The following is a 26,438-nucleotide window of genomic DNA, read 5'->3' on the forward strand; positions in this document are numbered from 1 at the left end:
AGAGAGAGAGAGAGAAAGAGAGAAATATATATACACACACGGCAATACAGAGAGATTGCCAGAGCCGGCTGCAGACGCGTTTGTCAGCACGTCCCCGGGTGGCCTTGTCTAAACTCCGCCTACCTCGGTACAAGTGCCGCAGCAGAACCCCGTCGCCAGGCGATTGGTGCGGCCCGGTGGGGAGGGTGCCCGGGGGCAGCGGGTTACGGTGAATCGGGGACAGCACCCGACACCCTGTCCGACACAAACAGGCCACCGGCTCCTGCCCGTTGCCAGGCAACCCCAATCCAGCACAGCTCAACTGCCTGTAATTCCCGTGCAAATCCGACACAGCTCCGGCTTCGGAATACCAAATCCAGACCTCTTAAAGGGACAGTCCACACAACAGCAGTGCAGTCTCTTCCCAGTGAGGGGAGGTATCAGGCAAACTCGGCGCAGGACTATCTGACTACACTGCAGATGGATTAGAACTGGTATTGGGTTCGTAATGTCGCATGAACCGAGATACATAGTCTTTCATACTGTCCTTAGTGGACACAGCTCATCGCATCCTGCAAACCGGCCTCCCCTCCATCTGTCTAGCATTTCTCGCTTTCTCATTAAAGTGGCCAATCTATTCAAAGAGTCCACCCACCCTGGCCAGACACCCTCCTCTCCCAATGAGCAGCAGGTATAAAAGAAGCTGACAGCACGTTCCACCAGTCTCAAGGACAACGTCTGTCCCACTGTTACCAGCCAATTGAACAGACCTCTCTCCCCATAAGATAACCCTGACATCACCACCTACCTCGCTATGGTCTTGCACCTTATTGTTGACCTGCACTGCACTTTCTCTGTAGCTGTTACCCTCTATTCTGCATTCTGTTATGGTTTTACCCCCAACGCACTGTGCAATGATTTGATCTGTTCGAACCGTATGCAAAGAAAAGCTCTTCGCTGTATCTTAGAACGTGTCAGAAGTAAACCCAGACTATTACATCTTGCATTGACGTAGAACCCACCGCTGCCTGTAACCGCGTGGGTTTTTCCGGATGCTCCGGTCTCCTCCCACAGTCCAAAGACACAGCAATTTTTATGTCCTCACTGTATTGCCGGCTCAAAACAACAAATCTCATGACAGGTGTCAGACTCTCACAGAATCTCGAAAGAAAGCAGCAACTCCAGTCTGCTGTTAGTCAACATGCTAGGCCAAGATCCTACATCAGGACAAGGAAAGAAGGGGGCAGAAGTCAGAGTAAGGTCTGGGGAGGGGGAGGGGGAGGCGTGAGGACGGCAGGTGATCTGTGGCAGCCAGTCTGGGTGAGTACATGGTCAAAGAGTTGGAGGACAGCAGAGATCACAGAGGGTCACACTGAATTCCCATCAAAGAGAAGATATCAGCTTCTTCAGGGTAGGCTTCCCTCCAAGAGACTTTACAGTGGAGTAGCGTTTCACCGAGTATAAGATTTACAGCATCTGCCGAAGTTCTTGTGTCAAAGATTTGTTGTAGTACTGTGAACTCGATGGGCTGAATGGCCTAATTCTGTTCCTATGTCTTGCTGTCTTATGGTATGGGGACCTTCAATGTTATCCCCCAAGCATCATTCTATTTCTCCTCCATAGATGCTGCTTGACCTGCTGAGTTCCTCCAGCATTTTGTGTGTGTCACTCAGGATTTCCAGCATCTGCAGAATCCTGTGTTTATAATACACCTGATTCTGTCATCTGTGCCGGCTGACGAAAGGGCTGTCCAACCTTCCTGCCCGGTGGATCACTGCTCGGCAGAAAGCGTCGCCAAACACGTGATGGGGGGGGGGGTTCTGTCTCTCTCCTTGTGGCTGGGTCGCATGCTAAGTGGTCGCAAACCTCTGCCCTGTGCCTGTGAGTGATCCGTTCACAAGCATTGCTCAGGTCAGTGCACCTTGGATTGTCTTGCCTCCTGCTCCCCACTGAACAGCCCACTGACGGCGGCACTTGAACCAGGTGCTCTGGGCAAGTAGGTATTCCCATGCAGATGCAGCCAGCTGCCTGGAGTGGCTGTGCTTTGCCCTCAGGGATCCAGGGGCACATTGTAGCCCTCAGCGATGGTCGGTGTCAAGGAATTACGAACTTGAGCTGCTGCAGCCCAACTCCCCAAACCCATCCAGGTCACAGGTCATGCAAAACTCCAGAGATGAGGTAAGTGTATGAGGAGCATTTGATAGCTCTGGGCCCAGAAATGAAAGGGTTAACACACGAGGAGTGTTTGACAGCTCTGGGCCTGTACTCGCTGGACTTTAGAATGAGAGGAAATCTCATTGAAACTTACCGAATATTGAAAGGTTCAGACAGAGTGGATGTGGAGAGGATGTATCCTCCTATTGTGAGTCACAGCCTCACAATAGAGGGACATCCATTGAGAACAGAGATGAGGAGGAATTTATTTAGCCAGAGGACAGTGAATCTGTGGGATTTGTTGGGTCTATTTAAAGAGGAGGCTGACAGGTTCTCGGTCAGTCAGGGCATCAAAGGTTATGGGGAGAGTAGGATCGAGGGGGATAATAAATCAGCTGTGACACAGGAGCAGAATTAGGCCATTCGGCCCATCAAGTCTGATGGGCTGAATGGCCTAATTCTGCTCCTGTGTGTTATGGTAACCAATGAGCACTGAGGACATGCCAGTGACACACAGAGGGATGGGGCGATATCGAACAGACAAGACAAACATAGGTATGTATACAAACACGCTACAAAGGACACAGAAGGTGCTGGGAGCCCTCTGCCTTGAGCTCTATGCCTGTAATGCAGCTGCAAGTCAGCTGCTCCTTGCACCTGTGCATCCATGAACTTGTGCACGCGACAATAAACTCCACTTTTACTTAGAGGAAGCTCTCTAGCAAAAAAAAAGAACCCACTCCATTGCTTTTGGCTGCCTGCCCAGTCATCTCAACATGGGAGCAGCCAACTATAGGCTCGTGGAGTCATACTGTGTGTAAACAGGCCATTCAGCCCAACTCTTTCATGCTAGCCAAGATGCCTTCCTGAGCTGGTCTCCCAGCCTGTGTTTGGCCTAAATCCCTCTAAAAATCCAGTCCTTTTTACCTGTCCAAATGTCTCTTAAACACTGTAATTGGATCTGCCTCTACCACTTCCTCTGGCAGCTCATTCCATTCCTGAATCTGTGTGGCAAAGTTGTTTCTTGGGCCACCTTTCAAATCTCGCCCCCTCTCACTGTAAACCAGTGCCCTCTTGTCTGTCTCTCCCTGCCATTCTCTGCCTGTCTGCCGCCCCGTCTCTCTATCCTATAGCTCAGCTCCACTCCTGAAGGACCTGACTAGCTGTCAAGCACTTTCCCGTCACATGAATTATGCGAATTCAAGTGAGGATCACTGAATGATCAGGCCCGGGGTTCTCCCGGAAACCACATGGGTCTCCCCTTGTGCTCCAGTTTCCTCCTGCATCCGAGTGCGGGGAAGAAAATTACTCCCCCCCCCCCCGATGTGTGGGTGAGCGGAAGAATCTGGGGGCATCAGTCGGAGTCAAGTGGATTCAGTATCAGTAGGTTTTTGATGAGACAGGCTTCTGAAGAGTCTTTCCCTTCTGTGTCTCCCGCAATGGTTGACGCTCCCTCCCCTGGGAGAGCAGAGGGTGGGGATGAGGGGCCTGTGTGTGGCAGCAAGACAAATAAGGAGAGGCTGTAGTTTACCCCCTCCCCCCCCGAGGTGCCCAAACAAACTGACACTATTCTTTCCACAGTCGAGCACCTGCCTCACCCCATGGGGAGGGGGAGGGTGGTACAACAGTTGTTCTTTCACATGTGACCTTACACAGCACCGATCATTCTCCAGCCCTTTAACCTCTTCCGCTCATCAACTCTCACCTCAGCAGCTCATCTCAAAGCCTCTCCCCATCCACCTTCCCCTTCACCTGTCACCTCCCAACTCCTCTTCATTCCCTCCCCCACCCACCCACCTTCCCGCTCACCTGGTCTCACCTATCACCTCCCAATGCCTCACTTCATCCCTTCTTCCCCGCACACCCACCTTCCTGCTCACCTGGTCTCACCTATCACCTCCCAATGCCTCACTTCATCCCTTCAGAGACCCGGATGGTAGTTTGCCTCCCTGGTGCCAGGGTCCGGGATATTTCTGATCGTGTCCAAGATATCCTGAAGTGGGAGGGTGAGGAGCCAGAGGTCGTGGTACATATAGGTACCAATGACATAGGTAGGAAAAGGGATGAGGTCCTGAAAGGAGAATATAGGGAGCTAGGAAGGGAGTTGAGAAAAAGGACCGCAAAGGTAGTAATCTCGGGATTACTGCCTGTGCCACGCGACAGTGAGAGTAGGAATGCGATGAGGTGGAGGATAAATGCGTGGCTGAGGGATTGGAGCAGGGGGCAGGGATTCAAGTTTTTGGATCATTGGGACCTCTTTTAGCGCAGGCGTGACCTGTACAAAAAGGACGGGTTACACTTGAATCCTAGGGGGACCAATATCCTGGCAGGGAGATTAGCGGGGGCTACTGAGGTGACTTTAAACTAGAATGGTTGGGGGGTGGGAATCAAATTAAAGAGGCTAGGCGTGAGGAGGTTAGTTCACAACAGAGGGATGGGAACCAGTGCAGAGAGACAGAGGGGTGTAAAGTGAGGGTAGAAGCAAAAAGTACAAAGGAGAAAAGTAAAAGTGACAGGCCGACAAATCCAGGGCAAGCATTAAAAAGGGCCACTTTTCAACATAATTGTATAAGGGCTAAGAGAGTTGTAAAAGAGTGCCTGAAGGCTTTGTGTGTCAATGCAAGGAGCATTCGTAATAAGGTGGATGAATTGAAAGTGCAGATTGTTATTAATGATTATGATATAGTTGGGATCACAGAGACATGGCTCCAGGGTGACCAAGGGTGGGAGCTCAACGTTCAGGGATATTCAATATTCAGGAGGGATAGACATGAAGAAAGGGGAGGTGGGGTGGCGTTGCTGGTTAAAGAAGAGATTAACGCAATAGAAAGGAAGGACATAAGCCGGGAAGATGTGGAATCGATATGGGTAGAGCTGCGTAACACTAAGGGGCAGAAGACGCTGGTGGGAGTTGTGTACAGGCCACCTAACTGTAGTAGTGAGGTCGGGGATGGTATTAAACAGGAAATTAGAAATGTGTGCAATAAAAGAACAGCAGTTATAATGGGTGACTTCAATCTACATGTAGATTGGGTGAACCAAATTGGTAAAGGTGCTGAGGAAGAAGATTTCTTGGAATGTATGAGGGATGGTTTTTTGAACCAACATGTCGAGGAACCAACTAGAGAGCAGGCTATTCTGGACTGGGTTTTGAGCAATGAGGAAGGGTTAATTAGCAATCTTGTCGTGAGAGGCCCCTTGGGTAAGAGTGACCATAATATGGTGGAATTCTTCATTAAGATGGAGAGTGACATAGTTAATTCAGAAACAAAGGTTCTGAACTTAAAGAGGGGTAACTTTGAAGGTATGAGACGTGAATTAGCTAAGATAGACTGGCAAATGACACTTAAAGGATTGACGGTGGATATGCAATGGCAAGCATTTAAAGGTTGCATGGATGAACTACAACAATTGTTCATCCCAGTTTGGCAAAAGAATAAATCAAGGAAGGTAGTGCACCCGTGGCTGACAAGGGAAATTAGGGATAGTATCAATTCCAAAGAAGCAGCATACAAATTAGCCAGAGAAAGTGGCTCACCTGAGGAGTGGGAGAAATTCAGAGTTCAGCAGAGGAGGACAAAGGGCTTAATTAGGAAGGGGAAAAAAGATTATGAGAGAAAACTGGCAGGGAACATAAAAACTGACTGTAAAAGCTTTTATAGATATGTGAAAAGAAAAAGACTGGTAAAGACAAACGCAGGTCCCCTATGGACAGAAACAGGTGAATTGATTATGGGGAGCAAGGACATGGCGGACCAATTGAATAATTACTTTGGTTCTGTCTTCACTAAGGAGGACATAAATAATCTTCCAGAAATAGTAGGGGACAGAGGGTCCAGTGAGATGGAGGAACTGAGCGAAATACATGTTAGTAGGGAAGTGGTGTTAGGTAAATTGAAGGGATTGAAGGCAGATAAATCCCCAGGACCAGATGGTCTGCATCCTAGAGTGCTTAAGGAAGTAGCCCAAGAAATAGTGGATGCATTAGTGATAATTTTTCAAAACTCGTTAGATTCTGGACTAGTTCCTGAGGATTGGAGGGTGGCTAATGTAACCCCACTTTTTAAAAAAGGAGGGAGAGAGAAACTGGGGAATTATAGACCGGTTAGCCTAATGTCGGTGGTGGGGAAACTGCTGGAGTCAGTTATCAAAGATGTGATAACAGCACATTTGGAAAGCGGTGAAATCATCGGACAAAGTCAGCATGGATTTGTGAAAGGAAAATCATGTCTGACGAATCTCATAGAATTTTTTGAGGATGTAACTAGTAGAGTGGATAGGGGAGAACCAGTGGATGTGGTATATTTGGATTTTCAAAAGGCTTTTGACAAGGTCCCACACAGGAGATTAGTGTGCAAACTTAAAGCACACGGTATTGGGGGTAAGGTATTGATGTGGATGGAGAATTGGTTAGCAGACAGGAAGCAAAGAGTGGGAATAAACGGGACCTTTTCAGAATGGCAGGCGGTGACTAGTGGGGTACCGCAAGGCTCAGTGCTGGGACCCCAGTTGTTTACAATATATATTAATGACATGGATGAGGGAATTAAATGCAGCATCTCCAAGTTTGCGGATGACACGAAGCTGGGTGGCAGTGTTAGCTGTGAGGAGGATGCTAAGAGGATGCAGAGTGACTTGGATAGGTTGGGTGAGTGGGCAAATTCATGGCAGATGCAATTTAATGTGGATAAATGTGAAGTTATCCACTTTGGTGGCAAAAATAGGAAAACAGATTATTATCTGAATGGTGGCCGATTAGGAAAAGGGGAGGTGCAACGAGACCTGGGTGTCATTATACACCAGTCATTGAAAGTGGGCATGCAGGTACAGCAGGCGGTGAAAAAGGCGAATGGTATGCTGGCATTTATAGCGAGAGGATTCGAGTACAGGAGCAGGGAGGTACTACTGCAGTTGTACAAGGCCTTGGTGAGACCACACCTGGAGTATTGTGTGCAGTTTTGGTCCCCTAATCTGAGGAAAGACATCCTTGCCATAGAGGGAGTACAAAGAAGGTTCACCAGATTGATTCCTGGGATGGCAGGACTTTCATATGAAGAAAGACTGGATGAACTGGGCTTGTACTCGTTGGAATTTAGAAGATTGAGGGGGGATCTGATTGAAACGTATAAAATCCTAAAGGGATTGGATAGGCTAGATGCAGGAAGGTTGTTTCCGATGTTGGGGAAGTCCAGAACAAGGGGTCACAGTTTGAGGATAAAGGGGAAGCCTTTTAGGACCGAGATTAGGAAAAACTTCTTCACACAGAGAGTGGTGAATCTGTGGAATTCTCTGCCACAGGAAACAGTTGAGGCCAGTTCATTGGCTATATTTAAGAGGGAGTTAGATATGGCCCTTGTGGCTACGGGGATCAGGGGGTATGGAGGGAAGGCTGGGGCGGGGTTCTGAGTTGGATGATCAGCCATGATCATAATAAATGGCGGTGCAGGCTCGAAGGGCCGAATGGCCCACTCCTGCACCTATTTTCTATGTTTCTATGTTTCTTCCCTGCACACCCACCTTGCTGCTCACCTGGTCTCACCTATCACCTCCCAATGCCTCACTTCATCCCTTCATCCCCGCACACCAACCTTCCTGCTCACCTGGTCTCACCGATCAGCTGCCACCTGTACTCCTCTCCTCTCCCCCACCTCCTTATTCGGGCTTCTGCCTCCTTCCTTTCCAGTCCTGAAGGAGGGTCACAACCTGAAACTTCGACTGTTTATTCGCCTCCACAGATGCTGCCTGACCTGCTGAAGTTCTGCAGCATTGAGTCGGTGGCAAGGAAGGCAAATGTGATGTTAAGCATTCATTTCCAGAGGACTAGAATGCAAATGCAAGGATGTAATTCTGAGGCTTTATAAAGCACTGGTGAGGCCTTACTTGGGAGTATTGTGCGCAGTTTTGGGCTTCTTATCTAAGAAAGGATGCACTGACATTGGAAAGAGATCAAAGAAGGTTCATGAAAATGATTCCAGGATTGGAAGGGTTGTCACATGAGGAGCATTTGATGGCTCTGGGCCTCCACTCAGTGGAATTCAGAAGAATGATTGAGATCTATCGAATGTCAAAAGGCCTGGATAGAGTGGATGTGGAGAGGATATTTCCTATAGTGGGGCGTCTAGGGCCAGAGGACACGGCCTCAGAAGAGAGGGATGCCTTCTTAGAATGGCGACGAGGAGAAATTTCTTTAACCAGAGAGGGGTGAACTTGTGAAATTCGTTGCCACAGGCAGCTGTGGAGGGCAAGCCATCGGGTATACTTAAAGCAAAAGTTGATAAGATTCTTGATTAGTCAGGACACAAAGCGATATGAACAGAAGGCAGGAGATTCGGGCTGAGAGGGAAAACGGATCAGTCATGATGAAATGAGGGAGCCAAATGTCCTAATTCTGCTCCTCCATCTTATTACAAACATGAGAAAATCTGCAGACGCTGGAAATCCAAAGCAACACACACAAAACGCTGGAGGAACTCAGCAGGACAAGCAGCGTCCATGGAAACAAGTAAACAGCCGACGTCTCGGGCCGGCATCAGGACCGGAAGAAGAGTTGAGAAATCAGAGTAAGAGGGTGGGGTGGGGGGAGGAGAGGAAGAAGTACAAGGTGATAGGTGATAGGTGAAACCAGGAGAGGGGGAGGGGTGAAGTAAAGAGTTGGCAAGTTGATTGGCCATTCCCATTCCGACATATCAGTCCATGGCCTCCTCTGAGGCCACACTCAGGTTGGAGGAACAACACTTTATAATCCAATCACAAGGAAATCTACAGATGCTGGAATTTCAAGCAACACACACAAAAGTTACTGGTGAACGCCAGCAGGCCAGGCAGCATCTCTACGAAGAGGTACAGTTGACGTACATGAGGAAATCTGCAGATGCTGTTACGTCGACTGTACCTCTTCCTAGAGATGTTGCCTGGCCTGCTGCGTTCACTAGTAACTTTTATGTGTGTTACTTTATATTCCATCTGGGTAGCCTACAACCTGATGGTATGAACATCATGTAATTACCCCCCCTTCACCTTTCCCCATTCCCATTTCCCTCTATCACCTTATTTCCTTACCTGTCCATCTCCTCCCCCTTCCCTTTCTTCCATGGTTTTCCACACTTTCTAATCAGATTCCCCTTTCTCCAGCCCTTTATCTCTTTCACCAATTAACTTCTCAAATCTTTACTTTGTCCCTCCTTCTCTCCTGGCTTCACCTATCACCTACTGCCTGGTGCTTTTTCCTCCCTTCCCTCACCTTCTTACTCTGACTTCTCATCTTTTCTCTCCAGTCCTGATGAAGGGTCTCAGCCCGAAACATGACTGTTCGCTCTTTCCTGTAGATGCTGTCCGGTCTTACGGTCACTTTGTGTGAGGCGCTCGAGGGTTTCCAGCATCTGCAGAATCTCTCATGTTTCTGTCGTGAAGGAGCCAAAGAGGAACCTGTGAATGGTCCGTGCTCCTGGCTGAGACTGTAATGTCCACTGTCTCCCTATCAACTTGTGCCCCCCACCCCCCCCAACACTTCCCCTTAGCCCGAGACACTGCAATTAGACTTCCGCAGCCTGTTGAGAGATCTCAGCAGAGATAACAATCTCACCGGCAGGCTTGTTAAATACCATCTGATCTGTTCACACCACACCAATTAACGAAGGGAGTTGGTGTGAAAATCAGATAATTTAATTATCTAAAACACTGCAGCCAATTAATTTTCCTGGGGGCCTCGGCATCTCTGGCGATACTTTGCCCAAGTTGTATCAGAGACAGTCATCAGTTTACCACATGCAGTTGACATTTAATAAGTCACCCAGTTAATGAGGGAAAACTTTTCAGAAAGCCTCTTCTCAAAGGGAGGCTTTGACTATTTTAATGATCGATGGATAAGGAGTGTGAGGATACTGAGCTGGTATTCAGAATTGTATCAGAATCAGATTGTGAAATTTATTGTCCTGTGACAGCAGTACATTCCCAAGGCATAAAAACACTATAAATAACTAAAAAATGCAAAAAAACTGGATTAACTTGGCAGTGGTAAACATGAGAAGGTCTGCAGATGATTGAAATCCAGAGCAACACCAAGTGCTGGAGGAACTCAGCAGGTCAGGCAGCATCGATGGAAATGAATAATGAGTCAACGTTTCAGGCTGAAACCCTTCTTCAGGACTGAGAAGGAAGGGGGAAAGACTGTGAAATAATTGGCTGAACCATGCGTAGAACACAGCGCAAGAACAGGGCTTTACATCACTGCCCCCACAAGGGTCAGAGAGGGGTGGAGAAGGGGATGCACACGGCTCTGCAGATCTCACGCAGAACACACAAAATCCTTTCTCAGCAGCTCAGGCGGCACTGATGGAGGGGAATAAACAGTTGATATTTCAGGCCAAGACCCATCACCGGGGCATGGTCAGCCTGGAATGCCAACGGTCCATTCCCCGCTCCTCTCTACAGATGCTGTCTGACTCAGTGTTTATTATGTTTACTTTTACTTATTTCGAGATACAGTGCAGAAAAGGCCCTCTTGAGTTGAGCCGCAATGTCCAGCAACGCGTACGACCCTGACTTAACCCGAGCCTAATCACGGGACAATTTACAACGACCAGTTGACCTACTTTGGGCAGTGGGAAGAGACCGGAGCACACACGCGGAAAACCCATGCATTCCTCGGGGAGAATGTACAGGGGACGCTGGAACTGAACTCTGACACCCCGAGCTGTAACAGCAATGCATCAACCTCTACGTTACCGTTTTGCGCATGTTGCTAAGAAACGGGAGCGGGCTGCCTACTCAAGGGGCTGGGGGAGTGTGTGCCCACTCTGCCTCTCCACCACTGACTTCACCCCCCCACCCCGTGCTTCCTGTCACAGTGGAACTCTTCTTATCAATTTTACGTGTATAGAGCCCCGTCAAAACTGCCCGTCACTGCCAGAGTAAAAATCCTTCTGTCGACCTTCCTCAGTGTCGACAGAGCACCTCAGCACAGAAACAGGCCATTCTTCCCATCTAGTCTATTCTAGCCTGGTTTTCTGCCTATCCCATCTACCCGCACCCGGACCATAGCCCTCCAAACACCTCTCCTCCATGTACCTATTCAAACTTCTGTTAGATGTTACAAGTGAACATGCATCCACCATTTCCACTGGCAGCTCATTCCACAATCTCGCCACCCTCTGAGTGAAGAAGCTCCCGCTCAGTTTCCCCTTGGATAGCTCACATTTCTCCCTACATCTACGACCTCTATTTGTAGTCTCACACAAAGCAGGGGAAAAGCTTGCAATCTTCCATCCTTTCTATCTGCCTCATCATTTTGTCCAAAGTACATATACGTCAACATATACAGCCCCGGGATTCATTTTCTTGTGGGCATTCTCAATAAATCTTTAGAATAATAAACGTACCAGAATCAGCGAAGGACTTCCCAACCCACCTGGTCAGCCAGTGTGCAGAAGGCAACAAACAATGCAAATAAAAGAAAGAAATAATAATAAATAAATAAATAAGCAATAAATATCAAGAATGTGAGATGAAGAGTCATTAAAAGTGAGTCCCATAGGTTGTGGGAACAGTTCAATGATGTGGCAAGTGAAGTAAAATGGTTCTAGAGCCTGATGGTTGTGGGGTAACTGTTCCTGAACCTGGTGATGGGGCCTGAGGCTCCTGATGGCAGCAGCAAGAAGAGAGCATGTCCTGTGTGCTGGGAGTCCGTGATGATGGATGCTGTTCTCCTGCACTCAATGATGAGGAGGGCTTTACCCGTGATGGACTGGACCGTATCCACTACTTTTTACTTTTTGTAGGGTTTTCTGTTCGAAGGCATTGGTGTTTCCATTACAGAACATCTACAGAAGTTTCCCAAAGTTTTAGATGTCATGATGAATCTCTACAAACTGGAGAAAGTAGGTGTGCGGCTGTGCTCTCTTCATAAGTGCACTTATGTGCTCTCCTCTTATTCTCCTGTGTTCCAGTGAACAGAGTCCATCCCTCTCCCAGTGGCTCCTTTTCCTCACTTTGTAACTCATGGATGAAATTATCCCAAGGCAAGTATGACTCAGACGAGCAAAGCTCCCTCACCTTTAATCCAGGGATTATGACTGGCCTCGTTTCTCCCTTTGCAGCCTGACACAGGGTCACAACGACCACCTTCATCTCAATGTCAGCAGATCAAAAGAGCTGGTCGCTGGTCTCGGGAAGCAGGACAGGGTACACCTCCCTCCCTGTATCAGTGGTGCTGAGGTGGAGATGATTGAGAGCTTCAAGTTCTGAGGTATGAACATCACCAATACTCCATCTTGGCCCAAACATATTCACATTACAGCCAAGAAATTTCACCAATGCCTCTACTTCCTTAGGAAATGTAGGTGATCTGGCAAAATCTCTCACTAAATTTTAGAAATCCACCATAGAAAATATCCAATTGGTAGGGCAACTGGTCTGCCTGAGACCACAAGAAACGGCAGAATTACAGACAGAGCTCAGCACATCGTGGAAACCAGCCTCCCCTCCATGGACTTGGTCAACTCTTTCTGCCACCTTAAGCAGTCGACTTAATAAAAAAAATCCCTCCCATCTCGGTCATTCTCTCTTCTCCCCCCTGCCACTGGGCAGAAGACACAAATGTCTGAAAGCACGCACCACCAGGCTCAAAGGCAGCTTCTATCCTGCTGTTATAAGATTCTTGAATGGCATGTTAAAGGTGAATTCATGACCTCACAAACTGTCCTGTTATGACTTTGTACTTTATAGTCTGCCTGCACTGCACTTTCTCTGTAACCGTAACACTTTACCCTGCGTCCTGTTATTGTTTTCCCTTATACTGCCTCAGTGTGCTGATGTGATGGATTAAGGTGGCATTGATAGGAGATGACTGTATGCAGCTCCGATAGGAATCATCAAATATTCCCATTTAGGACTACTCAGCTGACGTCCACAGATGCAGCCATGGGCACTTCAGCAAGCAATATCATTTTAAGACCTTTTAAATGTCTATTGACACTCAAAATCCAGCCGATCCCAGACTGCAGACCCAGGTCGCAAGTGCAGTTGCCCTTTAAGAAAGCAGAAGTGGAGAATGACGCACCGGTCTACAGATACAATTGAAATCCTCACCACTGACTCTCCTGCTGGCGAATAAAACTAAAGACCTCTGAGCAAGATTCCTATACCAGAGGAACATCATGGACTGCTGTGTGTTCTGCTTTACAGAAACATGGCTCACACCAGCAATTTCAGATGCAGCACTGCAACCCGATGGCTTCATTATTCTTTGCAAACACGGAACAGCTCTGTCTTTTAAAGTCAGAGGTGGTAAGGCATGCTTTTTGATTAACTTATCGTGGTGAACAAACATGGCAGTTCTGACCGTCATGCTCACTCATCCCATATCATCTAGCAGTCTAATGTCATCCATTTTATCTGCAGAGGGATCTTCCGCCATCATCCTGGTATATTCCACCTCAGGGCAACGTCAGGCAGGCTCTGGAAGAACTGAGCAATGTAATCAGCAGGCTCACTATGATTATGGGGGATTTCAACCAGGCCAGCTTAAAGAAGTCTCTGAACAACTACCACCAACATATCCCCTGTGGAACCAGAGAATCCCACATGTTTGACCATTGTTACACCACCATCTAGAACACCTACGTGCCATCTCATGCCCACACTTCGGAAAGTCCAATCATCTAGTTGTACTTCTACCCCCAGAGGATAGGCAGAGACTAAAGACAACAAGAAGGTGTGGACAAGGGAGGTGGAGGGGTTGCTTTGATTCAGTGGACTGGACAATTCTTAGGGACTCATCTTTGAATCTGAATGAATATGCCACATTTGTCACCAACTTCATCGATACCTGCGTAGATGAGTGTGTGTCTTTGAGAACATACCAGATATACCCAAACTAAAAGCCATGGCTGAACCAGGAGATTCATGGTCTGCTGAGTGTTAGCTCTGTGGCATTCAAGACCGGAATCCAGAACTTTCCAGGGCTATCTTAAGAATGAGAAAACAATTCTGATTGAGGTTAGAGATGGAATTGGGTGGCAGGGTTTGCAGGCCATAACTTCCTACAAAGTGAAACCTAACACCACGAATGGCTGTGACGCTACACTCCCAGATGAGCTCAATGCCTTTTATTCACATTTTGAAAGGGAAAATAAAACTACATCTATGCAAATCCCTGCAGCATCTGGTGACCTCGTGATTTTGGAAGCAGAAATCAGAACATCTTTCAAGAGGGTGAAGCCTCACAAGGAGCCAGACCCTGATGGTAGGACACTGAAAACTTGTGGCAACCAACTGGCAGGGGGGTTCAAGGACATCTTCAATCTCACCGCTGAGGTCTCCAGTTGCTTCATAAGGGTGACAATCATACCAGAGCTCAAAAAGAGCAAGCTGAGTTATCTCAATGACTATAGCCCAATGATGAAGTGCTTTGAGAGCGCAAACACGAGGAAATCTGCAGATGCTGGAATTTCAAGCAACACACATAAAAAATGCTGGTGGACGCAGCAGGCCAGGCAGCATCTCTAGGAAGAGGTACAGTCGACGTTTCGGGCCGAGACCCTTCGTCAGGACTAACTGAAAGAAGAGATAGTAAGAGATTTGAAAGTGGGAGGGGGAGATCCAAAATGATAGGAGAAGACAAGAGGGGGAGGGATGAAGTCAAGAGCTGGAAAGTTGATTGGCAAAAGGGATACGAGAGGCTCATGGGACAGGAGGCCTAGGGAGAAAGAAAGGGGGAGATGGCAACCCAGAGGATGGGCAAGGAGTATAATGAGAGGGACAGAGGAAGAAAAAGAGACAGAGAAAAAAAAAATAAATAACAGATGGGGTACAGGAGAGGTGGGGCATTAATGGAAGTTAGAGAAGTCAATGTTCATGCCATCAGGTTAGAGGCTACCCAGACGGAATATAAGGTGTTGTTCCTCCAACCTGAGTGTGGCTTCATCTTTACAGTAGAGGAGGCCATGGATAGACATATCAGAATGGGAATGGGACGTGGAATTAAAATGTATAGCCACTGGGAGATCCTGCTTTCTCTGGTGGACAGAGTGTAGGTGTTCAGCGAAATGGTCTCCCAGCCTGTGTCGGGTCTCACCGATATATAGAAGGCCGCATCAGGAACACCAGATGCAGTATATCACCCCAGCCGACTCACTTGGAAGGCTTGTCTGGGGCCCTGAATGGTGGTAAGGGAGGAAGTGTAAGGGCATGCGTAGCACTTGTTCCGCTTACAAGGATAAGTGCCAGGAGGGAGATCAGTGGGGACGGATGGGGGGAACAAATGGACAAGGGAATCACGTAGGGAGCGATCCCTGCGGAAAGCAGGGGGCGGGGGGAGGGAAAGATGTGCTTGGTTCTGGGATCCCGTTGGAGGTGGCAGAAGTTACGGAGAATTATATGTTGGACCCGGAGGCTGGTGGGGTGGTAGGTGAGGACAAGGGGAAACCTTATTCCTAGTGGGTTGGCAGGAGGATGGGGTGAGAGCAGATGTGCGTGAAATGGGAGAGATGCGTTTGAGAGCAGAGTTGATGGTGGAGGAAGGGAAGCCCCTTTCTTTAAAAAAGGAGGACATCTCCTTCATCCTGGAATGAAAAGCCTCATCCTGAGAGCAGATGCGGCGGAGATGAAGGAATTGCGAGAAGGGGATGGCATTTTTGCAAGAGACAGGGTGGGATGAGGAATAGTCCAGGTAGCTGTGAAAGTCCGTAGGCTTATAGTAGACATCAGTAGATAAGCTGTCTCCAGAGATAGAGACAGAAAGATCCAGAAAGGGGAGGGAGGTATCGGAAATGGACCAGGTAAACTTGAGGGCAGGGTGAAAGTTGGAGGCAAAGTTAATAAAGTCAACGAGCTCTGCATGCATGCAGGAAGCAGTGCCAATGCAGTCGTCGATGTAGCGAAGGAAAAGTGGGGGACGGATACCAGTATAGGCTTGGGACATGGATTGTTCCACAAAGCCAACAAAAAGGCAGGCATAGCTGGGACCCATATGGGTGCCCATGGCTACACCGTTAGTTTGGAGGAAGTGGGAGGAGACAAAGGAGAAATTATTGGGTGAGGACTAATTCCACTAGACGGAGCAGAGTGGTGGTAGAGGGGAACTGGTTAGGTCTGGAATCCAAAAAGAAGCGGAGAGCTGTGAGACCCTCCTGGTGGGGGACGGAAGTATACAGGGACTGGACATCCATGGTGAAAATAAAGCAGTGGGGGCCAGGGAACTTAAAATCATCCAAAAATTTCAGAGTTTGAGAAGTGTCACGAACATAGGTAGGAAGGAATTGAACAAGGGGGGATAAAACAGTGTCGAGGTATGCAGAAATGAGTTTGGTGGGGCAGGAGCAAGCTGAGACAATGGGTCTGCCTGGACAGGCAGGTTTGTGGCAGCAAGCTGAGACAATGGGTCTACCTGGACAGACAGGTTTGTGGGAGCAAGCTGAGACAAGGGGTCTACCTGGACAGACAGGTTTGTGGCAGCAAGCTGAGACAATGGGTCTACCTGGACAGGCAGGTTTGAGAGATTGGTTATAGTCAGAATCAACTCCTGCCTAAGGACCTGGAGTCACTGCAATTTGCCTACCACCACAATAGGTCTACAGTGGATGCAATCTTAATGTCTCTCCACTTGGCCTTGGATCACCAGGACAATAGTAATACTTATGTCAGGCTGCTGTTTATTGATTACAGCTCAGCATTGAACAATCACACCCTCAGTTCTAATCAACAAGCTCCAAAACCTGGGTCTCTGTACCTCCCCGCTGCAACCAGAGCCTCGACTTCCTCACCGGGAGACCACAGTCTGTGCAGATCAGAAATAACATCTCCATCCTGCGGACAATCTGCATCGGCGCACCTCAGGGGTGTGTGCCTAGCCCACTGCTCTACTCTCTCTACACCCACGACTGTGTGGCTAGGCACAGCTCAAATGCCATCTGTAAATCTGGTGATGACATATCTATTGTTGGCAAAGTTTCAGTGGTCCTGAGGAGGCGTACAGGAGAGAGATAGATCAGCTGATTGAGTGGTGTGGCAACAACCTTGCACTCATTGTCAGTAAGACCAAGGAATTGATTGTGGACTACAGGAAGGGCAAATCAAGGGAATACACACCAGTCGTCATTGAAGGATCAGAAAAGGAAACGGTGAACCGTTTCAAGTTCTCGAGTGTCAACATCTCTGGGTATCTATCCTTGGCACAGCATACCAATGCAGTTACAAAGAAGGCATGACAGTGGCTATACTTCATTAGGAGTTTGAGGAGATTTGGTATGTCACCAAAGACAATTTCTACAGATGTACCATGGAAAGCAGTCTCACTGGTTGCATCACCATCTGGTGGGGGGGGGGGGGATGACAGGCACTCCATCATGGGCACTAGCCTCCCCAGCACTGAAGACTCCTTCACCCAGGACAAGCCCTCTTCTCATTGCTACCATCAGGGAGGAGAGACAGGAGCCTGAAAAAGGCCACACACTCAAAAGTTTCAGGACAGTTTCTTCCATCACATTCCTGAGCCAAAAGTTGATACCATCATCATTCATACATTTGGGAAATTTAAGAGACTCTTAGGCAATGAATGAAAGGAAAAAAAATGAAGGTTATGGGTTGCGTGGGAGGGTTAGGTTGATGTTTGAGTAGGCACAACGTTGTGGGCCAACGAGCCTGCACTGTGCTGTAATATTCAAACATAAACCTGATTCTGATCTTCAGCAGGGCACAGCTTGAGCCAGAGATTCCAGCTGCTGAGTGTGGGGGGAGGACATCCTTGAGGGAAGGCTGCCGTGTAACTGTGATGTTAAGCAGGTAGCAGCTGACCTGCAGTCAGTGCAGTCGTGATGCAGATGGTAAGAGCTTGCTCCTTCTTGCCCATTTCAAAGCACTCTGCAAAGCCTGCTCAGCACGTCGTGACATTTTGTGGTCTGAACGACACGGCTGAAGGCCGCCGACGGCTCCCTCCCTCTTAAACCAGAGGGTACCACACCCCACGCCACACCCAGCAATCCTGGGCCACGGCAGTGTGCTACGATCCGCCGCACTGCTCGGTTACGGAGGTAGAGCCCTCTGCCTCCTCTTAGTTGGAGGGCACACTCTGGCAGTGTAGCTGAAGGAAAAAGGAAGTCACATGGAATTTCCCTCCCCACTGTATCTGTTGGCTGTGCCGACCTTGAGCCACAAGACAGACGAGGTTCCTCTTTGGAATAACCAAGAGGGCCAGATGTACATGAATGTCAGGAAACACTGGGAAAGACCCAGAATATTGCGGCACACTTCCCCATATTGTTGCCAGTTGCCCAGAGCTGGGCTTTCATGTCACATCCCCAAAACAGCTGGAGGCCATTCAGCCCCTTTACTCTCTTCTATCATTCCTATTAGATCAGGGCTAGTCACCAGGATTGCAGCAGTAATTGGTTCAGTATTGTCGCACTTTTATTTTTGATTTTTTTACTTAGAGATACAGCGTGTCAACAGGCCTTTAAGGCCAAAAAAAAAGAATTATTAATACAACATACATAAAATTATCTTTGGGCTGGATGATAGCAATGAGAAAAGGGTATGAGGACACGTCCTGGGTGTATGATGGATAGCATACAGAAGCCTGAGGAGTTACACTCAACATTTTAGGAACAGCTTCTGCCCCTCTGCCATCCGATTTCAGAATGTGGACCCATAGACACCATCTCAACATTCCTCTTTTGCATGAATTAATTATTTATTTGTAGCATATAGTAATTTTTAAAAAAATGTCTAGTACTGTACTGCTGACATACGTCAGTGATATCAATCTGCCAGATTCTGAGATAGTCTGAGTATTTTCCCCAGGGTAAAAGTATCAAAAACAAGAGGGGCCTAGATTTAAAATGGGAGGGAGATTTAAAGAGGGTTTGAAGAGGAAAGTTTTATAGCTGGAACGGGCTCCCAGAGGACCTGGTGAACTCAGATGTTTAGGAGACATTTGGACAGACACTTCAGAAGTCGAGGCACAGAAGGATAGTACAGAATCTGAGGAACTGAATTAAGCCATTTCGCCCATCACGCCTGCTGCGCCTTCCATCATGGTTGATTTTATCACTGCCATCATCTTGTCTTCTGCCTGTAATCCTTAACCCCCTTTGCTAATTGAGAACCTGTCAAACTCTGCGTAAGTATACTCAATGACTTGGCCTTCACAACCCTCTGTGGCAGTTAATTTCACAGAATCGCGGGCCTTTGGCTGAAGGAATTCCTCCTCATTACAGAATAAAGAGACGTCCCTTTATTCTGAGGCTGTACGCTCAGACCCTGGACTCTCCCGCTGATGAAGACACTGTTCCCACGTCCACTCGCTCCGATCTTTCGGTATCCGGTAGGTTTCAATGAGATGTCTCCCCCCACAGCCCCCACCCCATTTTTCTGAGCTTCACCAATTGCAGGCGACAGCAGAAGCTCCTCGAATGCTTAACCTTTCATTCCTGTGATCATTCTTGTGAAGGTCTTCTGGACTCTTTCCAGCACGTATTTCCCTAGACAAGGGGCCCAAAGTTGCTTGCAATATTCCAAATGTAGTCTGACCAATGCCTTAAAAAGCCTTGACAATACATCCTTGCTTTGACATTCCGGTCACGTTCCAGTCAAGATGGTGCCTGCTGCAACGCTCCTTCAGTTGACATCCTCTAGACTGATCACTCAACCATATATTTCACTTCTTTTATGTCTTTTGCATTTGTTTTTCATCCTGAATGTGATTCTGGAACTGTTGGAGCCTGAGATTTGGCGATCGTTCGGGTATTTCAGCGCTCTGCTGTCTCAGAGGGGATTCCGGGAGGCAGAGGCCGCGTTAGGGAGCCTCAAGGCGAAAAGGCCATGGGGTGGGGTGCCAGCCAATGTTCGACTCCATTTTGCTGATTAAAGCAACGAAGGAGATTGAAACATCGAGGCAAATGTGGAAGATGAGCACCGGCTGCCTGTCTTTTGATCACTGGTGGGATCACTCTGCTGCCAGACGGGGGAGATTGCCTTTTGATCACTGGTGGGATCGCTTTGCTGCTGGAGGGTATAGACTGAATTTGCCTTCCTCATCAGTAACTCAACCTGCTAGCTAACTGTGACGAAGTCCTGATCTGGGCCTCCAAGTCTCTTTGCAGCTTTGATTTCCGAATCCCCTTCCCATTTTATAAAACTTAGTTGTGCGCTGGAGATAAGGAGGACACTCCTTCCCTCCGCTAGTCCGCAGGTCACCCTTGGGCACCTCCCTCCCGCAATCAGAGCCCTGGGAGCAGGTGGTGGATGGTCATATGAGGAGCTGGGGCATAGCACAAGTCCTGGGTATGCGATCACTGACACCATCCTTCTGCAGTGTCCCTGTCTCCACGACACTACCCGTTTCCCTCCCCTGTCTGGTATTGCATTTATTATTCTCAAATGTACTGAGATACAGGGAAACGGTTGTCTTGCACACTGCTCACACAGATTAATTAGTTACACGGTGCACTGAGGTAGAACAATAACAATGCAGATTAAAGTGTAACAGGTACAGAGAAAGTAAAGTTCAGGTGAAAAGATAAGACACAACATCAGAATGACGCAGATTGTGAGGTCAAGAGTCCGCTGCACTGTATTAAGGAATCAATTAATTGTGTTGTAACAGCCAGGAAGAAGCTGTCCGTGAGTCTGGTGACTTGCTTTCAGGCTTTTGCCAGATGGGAGAGGGCAGAAGACAGAACGTCCGGGGTTTTCGCTTTATTGAGGCGGTGAGAAGTGCAGACAGGGTGGCTGGTTTCTACGATGTGCGGAACTGCGTCCGCAACCTTCTGCGGGTTTTGGTCACGTGCAAAGCGGTCGGCATCAAGCCACAGAGTCACAGAAAACTACTGCACAGAAACAGGCCCTTTGGCCCATCTAGTCCATGCCAGCCCACTTAAACTGCCTAGTCCCATCAACCTGCACCCAGACCATAGACCTCTGCATCCCTACTATCCATGTACCTATCCAAACTTCTCTTAAGCTTTGAAATCGAGCTCACACCCATCACGTGCACTGGCAGCTTGGTCCACATGTTCACCATCCTCTGAGTGAAGACATTTCCCCTCAGGTTCCCCTTAAACATTTCACCTTTCACCCTTAACCCATGACCTCTAGTTGTAGTCTCACCCAACGCCAGTAGAAAAAAGCCCGCTTTCATTTACCTTATCTATAACCCTCATAATTTTCTATCAAATCTCCACTCAATCTTCTATATTCAAGGGAATAAATTTCTAACCCATTCAATCTTTCCATACAACTCAGGTCCTCCAGTCCTGGTAACATCATTGTAAATTTTCTCTGAACTCTTTCAACCTTATTTACATCGTTCCTGTAGGTCGGTGACCAGAACTGTACACAATACTCCAGATCAGGGCTCAACATCTTACACAACTTCAACACAATATCCCATCTCCTGTACTCAATACATTGATTTATGAAGGCCAATGTGCCAAAAGCTTCCTTTACAACCCTGTCTACCTGTGACACCACTTCCAATGAATTATGTACATGTATTCCCAGATCGCTTTGTTCTACCTCACTCCTCAATGCCCCACCGTTCTCTGTGCAAGGCCTACCCTGGCTGGTCCTACCGAAATGCAAAACCTCACACCTGCTGCATTAAATTCCACCTGTCCTTTTTCTGCCCACTTTTCCAGCTGGTCCAGATCCCCTTGCAAGCTCTGACAGTCTTCCTCACTGTCCACTACACCCCCAGCCTTGGTGTCATTGCTAATTTGCTGATCCAGTTAACCACATCATCATCCAGATCACTGACATAGACGGTAAAAAAAACAGACCCAGCACTGATCCCTGTGGCACTCCACTAATCACAGGCCTCCAGTCAGACACGCAACCACTTACCACCACTCTCTGGCTTCTCGCACAAAGTAAACCAACATCTATTCCAATTTACTTCCTCATCTTGAATGCTGAGCGACTGAACCTTCTTGCCCAGCCTCCCGTGTGGGACCTTGTCAAATGCCTTGCTAAAGTCCATGTAAACAACATCCACTGCCTCGCCTTCATCCACTTCCCTGGTAACTTGTTTGAAAAGCTCCGTAAGATTGGTTAGGCACGACCTCCCACGCACAAAGCCATGCTGACTACCCTTGAACCCATGATACATCCTAGAAAAACTGGTGAGACTCGATAGGGATTTATCAAATCCTTTTATCCTTCCTAAGTAGAGGCAGTGGTAGCGTTCTTGGTCATGATGCAATCAGGACCGAATGCGGACAATCGGTATTCGTGTATGTGTATGACAGAAAGGTCAGCGTGGATACGATAGGCCAAAGGGCATTTTTCTGTGAGGTACGACTCACCCCAAAACTACATACAGGCCGAGAGATCGAGAGGCACACAGGCGACATCCCCTGAGGGTATCTGTATAACTTCCCCTTTCACTCTAAGAATCAACCCCCTCCCCAGTAGAATGCAAACATTCCCCCGGAGAGAAGCCCAAACATCCCCTCTTCCACCCTCCCAGAAACAACGTGTTAATCCGATCCACGGGCAGTGATGCAGACACACAGACAATCTCAACTCAAATAAAAGAGGTTTCTATTACAGCACGTTGACAGAGACAAACAGGATATACTTTGATGCTAATTGCAGGCTGCGCCACTTCCTTACAACGAGGGAAGGTTGCTCTATCAAAGGATGACTGTTCCTTAATGGATAGCCTGCAACTTCCTGCAGCCCACCCTCCTCCCCGAGACACAGAGGGGCTACTCACGTTACCAGGCAGCGAGGCAGCTGTGGCTGCATCAGGAGGGAAGGAAGGAGAGTCACAAATCAATCGGCAGGCCCTCTGCGTTCTTTACCACACTTGCTTAAGGCATTCAGCCCATTAGGGTTGGTGACAGCCCACAATCCCATCCCCCACTAACCTATTCTCTCCCACCTTCCCATCAACTCCCCCACCCCCTGCAGATTTTACCGTCTAGCTCACTTGGCACTGAAATAGACTTTCTTGTAAAAATCACTTAATTGATGTTTCTGTTGTGAATCAAGACGTGCCCTCTTCAATCGAATGGCGAAAGGCCTTGATACAGTGGATGTGGAGAGGATGTTTTCTGTGGTGGGGACACAGCCTCAGAATAGAGGAGCGTCCTTTTAGAACAGAGATGAGGAGGAATTTTTTTTAGCCAGAGAGTGGTGAATCCATGGATTTCATTGCTACAGGTGGCTGTGGAGGCCAAGTCATTGGGTATATTTAAGGCAGAGGCTGACAGATCTTGATTAGTCAGGGCATGAAGGAATGTGGGAAGAAGACAGGAGATTGGGGCTCAAATGGAATTGGATCAGCCATGATGAAATGGTGCAGCAGACTCGATGGGCCAAATGGTCTAATTCTGCTCCTATATCTTTATGGTCTTATGGTCTCTTCTTCATTATCACCATCAGGGGAGAGTCTAACGATGCACACACAACATTTTAGGAACAGCTTCTTCCCCTCTGCCATGATTTTTGAATGGGTATTGGACCCATGGACGTTCCCTCGCCACTTTGCTTTTCCGTCTCTCTTTGCACCACTTATTTCAGTTTTTTAAAAAATCATATACATACTTACTGTATTGCTACCGCAAAGCAACAAATTTCACAACATTTGCCAGTGATAATAAACTTGATCTGTATTTTTTATGTTTCTGATTGTAATATAGTAGTTTTTTTTAAGTATTACACAGTACTGCTGCCAAAAAAACACATTTCATTCCATTTCCAGATTCTGAGGCTTATCTGATGCCAGTCTACGAGCTGATGATGCTGCTGCAAGTTTTCCTTTGAATCTGCGTACTTGTGCTTACAACAATAAATTCAACTTGACTCAGCTAGATCACTGATAAACATGAAACGTTTCCTCATATTTCTTGCTGACAATCAGCCTATCGATTCAATGCTAGCTCCCGAGCAATCTCATTTCCCACTCTCACCCACGTTCCCACCAACTCCCCCCAGATCCTATCCGTTAACCACACACTGAGTAGACAATTTACAGTGACACACATCAAAGTTGCTGGTGAACACAGCAGGCCAGGCAGCATCTCTAGGAAGAGGTAGAGTCAACATTTCAGGACGAAGGGTCTCGGCCTGAAACGTCGACTGTACCGCTTCCTAGAGATGCTGCCTGGCCTGCTGCGTTCACCAGCAACTTTGATGTGTGTTGCTTGAATTTCCAGCATCTGCAGAATTCCTATTGTTTGCGTTTTTAAAAGACAATTTACAGTGTTGGATAACCCACCGAACCTGTCCCTCAGCGTTTCACAAAGTACCTGTCCCTCAGTCAGTTTTACAGTGTACCTGTCCCTCAGTGTTTTACAGTCTACCTGTCCCTCAGTCAGTTTTATAGTGTACCTGCACCTGTGCTTTACAGTGTACCTGTACCTCAGTGTTTCACAGAGTATCTGTCCCTCAGTGTTTTAGTGTATCTGTACCTCAGTCAGTTTTACAGTGTACCTGTCCCTCAGTGTTTTACAGTGTACCTGTCCCAGTGTTTTACAGTATATCTGTACCTCAGTGTTTTACAGTGTACCTGTACCTCAGTGGGGTTACAGTGTACCTGTCCCTCACTGGATTTGTGCAGGTGATAATGAATATGACTTTCTGTTCCAATTACAACTCTTCCTACCGTCCAGAACATCTACAAGAGGTGATGTCTCGGAAAGGTGACATCCATCATCAGGGACCCCTCGGTCTTTATACCTACTGCCGGATGCCTAAGCAGAGCTCCCGTGCCATCTACAAATTCACCAGTAAAACCACTGTTTTCCACAGGAACTCCGACACTGATGAGGAGCTGTACAGCAGTGAGATCGTTCAGTTTACAGATTTCCAAAGGTGGAGGGTGGAGATCATCCTGGCTAGTTTCATCACAGGCAGGTGTGGAGGCTCCAGTGCACAGGAAGACAAAGAATCCACAGAGAGCGGTGGGGATTCAACCAGTTCCATCCCGAGCACAGCTCTCCTCACCAGCGAGGACAGCTACAAGAGGCGATGTCTCGGGAAGGAGAGATCCACCATCAGGGCTACGTCCTTTTCCCGATGTTTCCCATCAGGAGGTCCAAGAGCAGCTCTTTCCCCACCACCACCAGCCTCTTGAGCCACCTAAAAATCCCTCACCCTAAGTTTGTTCTGTTGAGCGAGTTTTGTATTTTTTATGCTAATTTCAATGGATGTTAATTTATGCTTATCATGTAAAGTGGTTTGTTATTGTCACGTGCTGAGGTACAGTGCAAACCTCGGGTTTTAAAGGCTGCCCATACAGATCATGTCATTACTACCGTACAGGTCGAACAAGGGAAAGCAGTAACAGGATGCAGGGTAAAGCCACACACACAAAATGCTGGAGGAACTCAGCAGGTCAGGCAGCATCCATGAAAGTGAACCAACAGTCGATGGTCCCAGCTGAGACCCTTCTTCAGGGCTGGAAAGGAAGGGGCAAGATGCCAGAATAAGTTAGGGGGAGGGGAAGGAGGAGATGGGTGTGAGAAAGGTGACGAGGTACGAAGCTGGGAGGTGATCGGTGGGCTAGAGCAGTTGCAATCTGATGGAAGAGGAGCGCAGACCTTGGGAGAAAGGGAAGGAGGGGACGGGAGCACCCAGAGGAAACCCACATGCAGATGGAAAGAACACACAAAGTTTCTTACAGAGGACGCAGGAATCGAACTCCGAACTCCAAACTCTGACATGCCGAGCTGTAATAGCGCCACTTGAACCACTGCGCTACCCTGGTGCCCGTGAACTGTCCCAGTGGTGAAGCAGGCTGATGTTTTGAGCTTTTCACCGGCGCGTGGCATGTCCCTTTAAGAGTCGGCTGTCTGCCAAGCTTCCCCACAGTCAGTGGGAGGCCCCTCTCCGCACAGCGCTGGGATGTGGTTCAGTGTTACCGAGGCAGCCCAGGCCTCCAATCGACAGAGCGGGCACATTGTTTGCTGAGATACCGGGTACAGGCAGACATTCTGGTGGGCCCCACCGCACACCACAGCTGGAGCCCAGAGACTCGGAGTCAAGCTGGAGTGGTTAAACACGCAGAGACAACATCTGAAGCTCACAAAGAAACCGTGCCAGACCCCTGGTCAAACACCAGCCATACCACCAGGATGGCACGCACACGTGTGTGTGTGTGTGTGTGTGTGTCCGTCTGTCTGTGTGTGTGCGTCTGTCTGTGTGTGCGTCTGTGTGTGTGTCCGTGTGTGTGTGTGCGTCTGTCTGTGTGTGTGCGTCTGTCTGTGTGTGCGTCTGTGTGTGTGTGCGTCTGTGTGTGTGTGTGTCCGTGTGTGTGTGTGCGTCTGTCTGTGTGTGTGTCCGTGTGTGTGTGTGCGTCTGTCTGT

The 26,438-nt window shown here is 48.1% G+C and overlaps 1 protein-coding gene across 2 annotated transcripts in view; it reads right to left on the minus strand.

The window, feature by feature from the left end:
- The window catches only part of LOC134346970 (lysine-specific demethylase 6B-like), a 235,795-nt gene that overhangs the window by 168,105 nt on the left and 41,252 nt on the right, over nt 1-26,438 (minus strand). The window contains exon 1 of one of the 2 annotated variants that reach the window (XM_063048891.1): nt 124-346. The exons of the other annotated variant lie outside the window; for it this stretch is intronic. The gene's annotated coding sequence lies outside the window, so the exon portion shown is untranslated. Of the gene's footprint in view, nt 1-123; nt 347-26,438 lie in introns of those variants that run through there. 2 annotated transcript variants of the gene reach the window in all.

The sequence above is a fragment of the Mobula hypostoma genome, chromosome 5, assembly GCF_963921235.1.
Source record: "Mobula hypostoma chromosome 5, sMobHyp1.1, whole genome shotgun sequence".
Taxonomy (NCBI): domain Eukaryota; kingdom Metazoa; phylum Chordata; class Chondrichthyes; order Myliobatiformes; family Myliobatidae; genus Mobula; species Mobula hypostoma.